Source organism: Sciurus carolinensis, chromosome 15 (genome assembly GCF_902686445.1).
Source record: "Sciurus carolinensis chromosome 15, mSciCar1.2, whole genome shotgun sequence".
NCBI lineage: Eukaryota > Metazoa > Chordata > Mammalia > Rodentia > Sciuridae > Sciurus > Sciurus carolinensis.
The window spans coordinates 19,335,347-19,342,513 of record NC_062227.1 but is presented as its reverse complement, the minus strand read 5'-3'; positions in this window follow the sequence as shown (position 1 = coordinate 19,342,513).

Below are 7,167 nucleotides of genomic sequence, written 5' to 3'. Positions count from 1 at the left end.
CCTTTTTGTTCACATTCTGAAACAATTCTTATGAAATTTCTGAATTTAGATAAATTACTCTATTTTAATAAGATTAAATATTTTGCTGTTTATAGTACTCTAATTGAAACACAGTTGAAACTTTTGGGACCCTTTGTATATAGAATTGCACTTGTTAGGACATAACTCTTAGTAACCTTGTTTTTAGGTTAGTGATGACACAAAGCAAGTTTAAACCCTTTTATTTACCAACATATGAAAACACCAATAATGTTTAAGTATGATACCCCATGGAATTTAAGGAGTTAAGAGTACTTGATGTTATTTAACAATTAGCATTTTAACTTTGCAAATTAATCAGATGTCTCTACAAACACATTTGAGTAATCCCATACATGTTAACTCTAATTCACTTATTCTGTAAAAACCAAGAAAGCAGGCAAGTGTCCTGAACAGTATTTGCTGTCTCTTTCCTGTTGAAGAAAAGTCCTAGAAACAATTGATATTAGACATTTTATTAACATCAATATTTTATTAGCCTGACCACCTAGAGACTTGCAAGTTATTTTTACTTTCATTAGTTTACCCAATTTGAATTGAACCTTTAAATCACGTGAATTAAAAGTATTTGGATCCATTTTTAAATTTTAATTTTAGGAGCGCTCAGTTTTGATACAGACAACACCAGACAGCATGACATACAAATAACACAAAATCAAAGGCCTTGTAACTTTATAGGTGAATCTCCATTGCAATGTAACAGATGTTCAAAAGCTGTAGTTGAATAAAAAAATAGAACTTATCAAAAAAATCATGAGCTCAAAAAATATATAGAATTAAAAAAAAACAAGAGTCCTGGAAAAATGATACGGCCGTTAATTACTTCAGTAAAGCACCATAAAATTCACTTTTGCTGGAGTTTAGGTAAGGCTCTTTTTTACCTTTTTTTTCCTTGGGTTTGAGACCGGTCTCCTACTGAGCCTTTAGGCTTCCTATTTACATTTCAATGTAAGCCTTGACTGAGATCTGGAAGGATCTAACAGGTTTTAACAGAAACCTTGTGCCTAGGGCATTTTAGTCGTTTCATTAGGACAGGTTGGATGTCAAAGAAAATTATGAGACCTTATTTTCCATTTCTTTTGAGAATGAAGCTACTTTGCTAAGCTCCTCACTGAGATATGCCATTGGTTATTGAGTTGCCTATGGCTGTCTATCCAGGATTTATTTTCCCCTTTTGTGACAAACAGGTTAAATCTTGCTTCATAGGTAAGCTGAGGACAGGAGCTTGAAGTAAGGCCCCTTCCTGGGGCAGATTATTGTCCTATGGTGGCTATTTCCTGTAGTATTGAACCTGTTGATGACATAATTAGGCTTTATTTTTTTGAGATCTTATAATTCCTATTAGCTAAGAAGTTTAGGAGTTCTGCAATGGCCTTTTGATATTCCTCCTGGGTAGAGGCACATAAAGGATGTACTTTACTTACTGGAGAACAATCACAGAATGTTTTATCTCTGAATTTTGTTAAGTCCTTAGCTAAGGTTTGTCCGGAACAGGTGAGGGCCATCTAAATCCTGAGGCAATACTGTCTAGGTTAGTTGAGATACAGTATCTGGTTACTCAAAGGCAAACAAATTGCTATTCAGAGTCTAGCATAAACAGGAAAAACCATCTTTTAAATCTAACAGTAAACCAAGCAGCAGTTGGAATCCAAGATAAAAGTGTATGGATTAAGAACTACAGGGTGGGGGAAATTACTGCTTCATTATTCCAAGGTCTTGGACTAGGCAGTTTGCTTTTTAACTCCTAAAATGGACAAATTGCATGGACTATTGCAAGGCATTAAAAGTTTCTATCAGTTTGAATGATCTTTAATAAGTCCTTTTTCTTGCCTATATGTTCCCTTTTTTTCTTTTTGATGTCTATTAAAAACAGAAAATGCAAGCTGGAGAAGATCATCTGAGGATTGATCAGGGCCATGTGCCAATTTTGAAATTTCCTCTAAATATTTGGGGCTGACTAAATGATAAATTTATACTTTAAAAGTAGGTGGCCCTTTATGGATTCAGGATTCAGAGTGGTGTGCTTTCTTATTGCTTTCCTAAGTCTCTCCATGAAAATAGCAGGACTTTCCTGAAGGCTGCATAATAGTTTTTTTACGCATCCTACTCATTATTTGAATCCCAGTTAGGATGGTTTCTGGGAACTGCCTGTGCTCTAGATGGTTAATAGCATAATCTTCCAGGTGAAGTCAAATACCTGGCATAAGTTTTGAAACATCTCAATATTTATTAGGATCCTCCAAAAGCCTCCTTAAATTTTTGTCTATCTTAAGTTGGGAGGGTTCCCTCAATTTTCCTCCCTTAGTGGGCGATTCCTCAAGGCTTTCTCCTCTCATGGTAGAGATTATTGATGTCAAGCATGGTAACATATGAAAGACATTTTTCTTGATCATTTGCAATTTAGCAGTATGCAGGCTAGTGGTGAACCTGGCAATACTGTTGAGAGAGAAGCTCCCTTCTGAGTTAGAAGTTTTAGGGACGTCTCCCTAACTTCGAGCTTCCTTACGGTCCAGAAAAACCCGTCTCTCACCACCTGGCTTTGCCAAAGTTATTTCTGGCCTTCTTTGGCAAAGTGCTAGGGTCCCTGTTTGCCCTGTGCTAGAGAACCTGGGAGGATTCAGACTTAAGGGCATTACTGCTTTCCTCCCTGCCACTATAAATTCCTAATTATGAAAAGCGATGACAAAAGTAAAAAGTGTGCCTTTTACCTATCTTCTTGCCCTGTAGACTAAAGGAATCTCTGGAGGGTGAGGGGACATCTATTGGTTGTTAGGCGTATAACGCCCTTTGCTTGGAGGATCTCACGGGAGGGGCTTTTAAATGCCTCCCTCTTGCAGCTTAAAGAGAACACAGTGAGCACATTTAAGCATGGGAACAGTAATGGGGAGACTCTAGATGTCTAGACTAGTGAAGGCTAACTATGCGAACAAAGGGAACCTGGGCATTTTCATACTAATCATCCCAGGCCTTAATCCTACAGCTTGAATTCCTAATGTCTGACCGGCAAGGGAAGGGGAGCATCCAGGAGGGAGTGGATTTGCGGGAGTGTTGTACACTGTGCGGCCCATACGGAGGCAAAGGTGATTGGCGCTTTCCCTCAGTGCCATTGTCTACCGATCGCCCTGGATACCCCTCAGGGCTGTCGGGAGGGGGAGTCTGGAGAAGGAACCTTTGGGGTCCACCCGAGAGTAGCCCGGGCCGAGAACCCCACAGTTGCTCCAACCCTTCCTCCACCTCCACGCATCCTGGGCAGATCAGGACTAGGGACACTGTGTACTTGCGGCAATTGTGCTCCGGGCCTGGACAGAAAAGTAGGAAACGGCTTCAGCAGAGCCCCAACATGCCTGCAGAGCAGGGGATTGGAAACTTGCCTGGGCCGGGAAACCTCTCACCCGAGTCTTAAGGATGGCAGCTGCACTAACTGCATTTAAGTAGCCGACGGGTGCCCATTTTGCCCTCCAAAAATAAAGAGACAGAAAGAAAGATGCACCTCAAACAGATGTGGGGTGTGTGGAGAGAGAAGCTTACTTACCTTGGCATAAATCTCGGTGGAACCTCCAAATCTGATACCGCCGTTTACCGGTGACGAGTTCTGCTTCTTCTAATGTTGAAGATTAAGCACTAGAGAAGCACGCCAAGGCAAGCATATTAAGCAGGTTTATTTAAAGGGAATAATACAGACTTCTCCTGGCAGGGAGAAGGGGGCCATGGCTGATGTTCTAAAGTCCCAAGAAGTGAGCACACCCTGCATCTTTTATAGGTTAAAGTCTCTTTTGTTCTCCAGTTCTCTCCCCCCTTATCTCTCTCTCCTTCCTGCCTACATGACTAGACCCGGTTTTGCATAAGTGAGAAGCCAAGGGCAGGGGGAGGGCCAAGGTGATTCAGGCGGGTAAGGGCCAGGGGGCATTAATTAGCAGCTCCTTGTTTGCAGTCCTTGATAAAGGCAGGTAAATTTGGTCATCAATGGGCTCCGGAGATCTTTGATATTCCATTCTTCCAGGGGCAGTCTCCAACTTCCAAAGGCAGATGGCTTCATGGCTTCATTTCCTCGAATTGACCCGATTCCCTTATTTCTACACTAACTACCTGTCCTTAATTCTGGCTTCATTCCCAATACCTTAAGGGGATGAGACAAATTAGGAATGATGGATAGTTTTTGGACAACAGACGATAAGACCTTTTATGATGAGATAATTGTACATGACAAAATAGGTCTTTCAGGCACACAGCACCCCCAATTGTAAAGGCCACTGGTCCTCCCCTCCTAAAGCTCAAGCCCATTCACATACAGTGGGATGCCTAAGATGACATATGGGTAGAACAGTGGTCCATTCTAGAGCCTAAACTTACCATACTAAAAATTCTGGTGGAAGAACATTTTTAAAACTTGGGCACATAGAGCCTTCCATTAGTCCCCATAATACTCCTGACTTTGTCATCCCCAAAAGAAATGGTGAACATAGACTCCTGCCAGACTTTATACCTATTAATAAACACATGAAAAAATGGGATGCTTTCAATGAGGACTCCCCCACCCCGCTATTATTCCAAACAATTATCATATAATTAGATCTGGAATTTATCATGGCATATAAATTGAGGAAGGGATATTACTTTATTCCTATAACATTTATTGAATACTTCTTTTTCCAGTGATTTGAGATGATGTCCTCTTTATATATTCAATTTCTATGTGTATCTGAGTGTACTTACTTCAGGGCATTCTGTTTTGCTAATAGACAACTGATATTTTAAATATTTAAACCTTTAAAAAATGCCTTAATGTGTTTTAGTTCTCGTACCATTTCTGTTTATTTTTTTTTTCACTAAATTTAACATCAGGTGATATGGCTTAAAACTGTGAAGCTTTTATTGAGGTTTTATTAAATTTAAATTTAATTTACAAAATAATATGGCCCTTCTATTTGTAGAAAGTCTATATTTTTGGATTCAGAGGTATTTTAATTTTAATTTTTAATAGATATCATTTTTATTGGCAAATATATTAATATATTTTTATAACTGTTATATATGATAACTTTTTTCCATTAAATCTTCCTAAATATTGTTTGAATATATGTAAACTACTGATTTTTGTATTTTGATTTTGTACTTGGTAATCTATTGAGTTATCTTAGGTTTACAGTACCTGTTAATAAAAGAAAAAAATATTGCATGAGTCAGTTACCAGGATATTTATTGCAGCATATTTATATAATAATAAATTGGAAACCCAAATAGACCAATAAGTGACTGGCCAAATATTATTATAATACCACTACATAGTGGTTTACTGTGGAATCATTAAAATTATACAGTGCAAGAATAGTTAATACAAAAAAGTGATATATTGTTGAAAGGGAAAATCAAGTTACAAAATAATATAATGGTGTGATTCTATGTTTGTAAAAGAGAAAAATTGTGTGCATTTGTATACATTTCTGTGTGTAACTTGCAAATTGAATAAAGATGACACAGTTGGGGGAAAAAAGGGAACTTAGCCTTGCTCATGTTAATAATGCTCTCAATATTTCCTTCTCAGTAAGTGCTCTTAATGTACATTTTGAAGATAATACACATCTCTGGATCTCTGCCTTGGACAGGCACTTGCACCTAAAGAAACACTACCAAAGATTTATGTAAAATACTGAGTTCCTCCAGACCTAATATGGTGGGACCTTGCACCTTTGATTACTTGGGGGAGGGAATATGCTGCTGTTCTTACTCCTACAGGTCCTGTCTGGATTCCTGCCAGATGTGTGAGACTTGACAATCTTCATGAGTTGTCATCAAGGACTTCACATTCTGTTTCCCAAATTGCATTTTACCCTGGATTAAGAGAATCCTGTTTCAAAGGAGAAACCTCTGATAAGAACAAAAGTCCCAAGAGACCCTCTGCCTTCTAATTATCTAGTGACTTGGAGGAATATAAAAAAATTTAACAACATCTGCTCAACAAATGCTAGCCCAGATGGGTTTAGAATGTACTCCAAAAAAATTGGTTACAGCTCTGTTTGCCAAACTTACCCAAAATTGCATAACCATGCTGGTTATTATTGTGCTATTTCTCTGCTATTGTATCCCTGTTGGTACTGCCTCCATACTTATCAGAAATTGTTTATTCTCCCGGAATTTGTATCATAAAATTATTCTTGATAACAGGGTGCTATTGATTATTTGCTGTTTTTACATCATATATGATGCCAAGATTTTAACAATATGTGTTGTTTCAATTTAACTGATAATAATAACTACACTCAAAAGGAATTGGGTCATCTTAAAGACATTGTAAAGAGGATGTAGAAAGACAATGGAGATTGGAGTTTTTTGGTTGGTTAACCTCATGGATGCCAAACTTTACCTGGATCAAACAGGTATTCATTGAAGAATATTTATTGATACATGCTTTATTATGCTGTGCTTGTATTTGCAAATGTTTGCTTTACTTTCTTCCTCCACCTTCTTTAAAGAGAATACAAGTCATGTCTATTCAAAAGGATATAAAAAACAAAAAAGTGGAGTTGTAGGGATTTCACATCAGTCAATATATGAAGGAGCGAAAGTCATTTGAGTTGAGCAATCTCCTCAGGACAAAATGCACTCTGTTTGAGTGGCTTCCAAATGCTCTGCAAATCATCTGTCCTTGAGTCCTGGAGACATTATCTTATTATAATAAACTTTGGTACTATTGGACTCTAAGAAGCAAGAAAGTTATGTGTTCTGCACATGGGCAAAGATAACTTTACTATGTAATCTAGGTATCATGATATGACCCCAGAATTGATAAAAAACTGGACTGACTTTCCCATGAGAGTCATTTCTTGCTCTTTGCCATCCTGAGTACTTGCCTCTTTATTAACCCTCCCCTTAACACTTATAGCTGGACACCAATTAACCTTTACAGAAATTCTGAAAAAAAAAGAGAAATCCTTGAAGTGAGGAAAACAATAAACCAAATAAACTCAATATAAAGCATCACAAATAGACTTCATCACTTGGAAGAAAGAACCTTACAAAATGATGATAAAATATTTAATCTTGAAAATAAAGTTGACCAAAGAGAAAAGATGGTAAGAAATAATGACTGGAATATCCAAGAAATATGGAATATCATGAAAATACCAAATT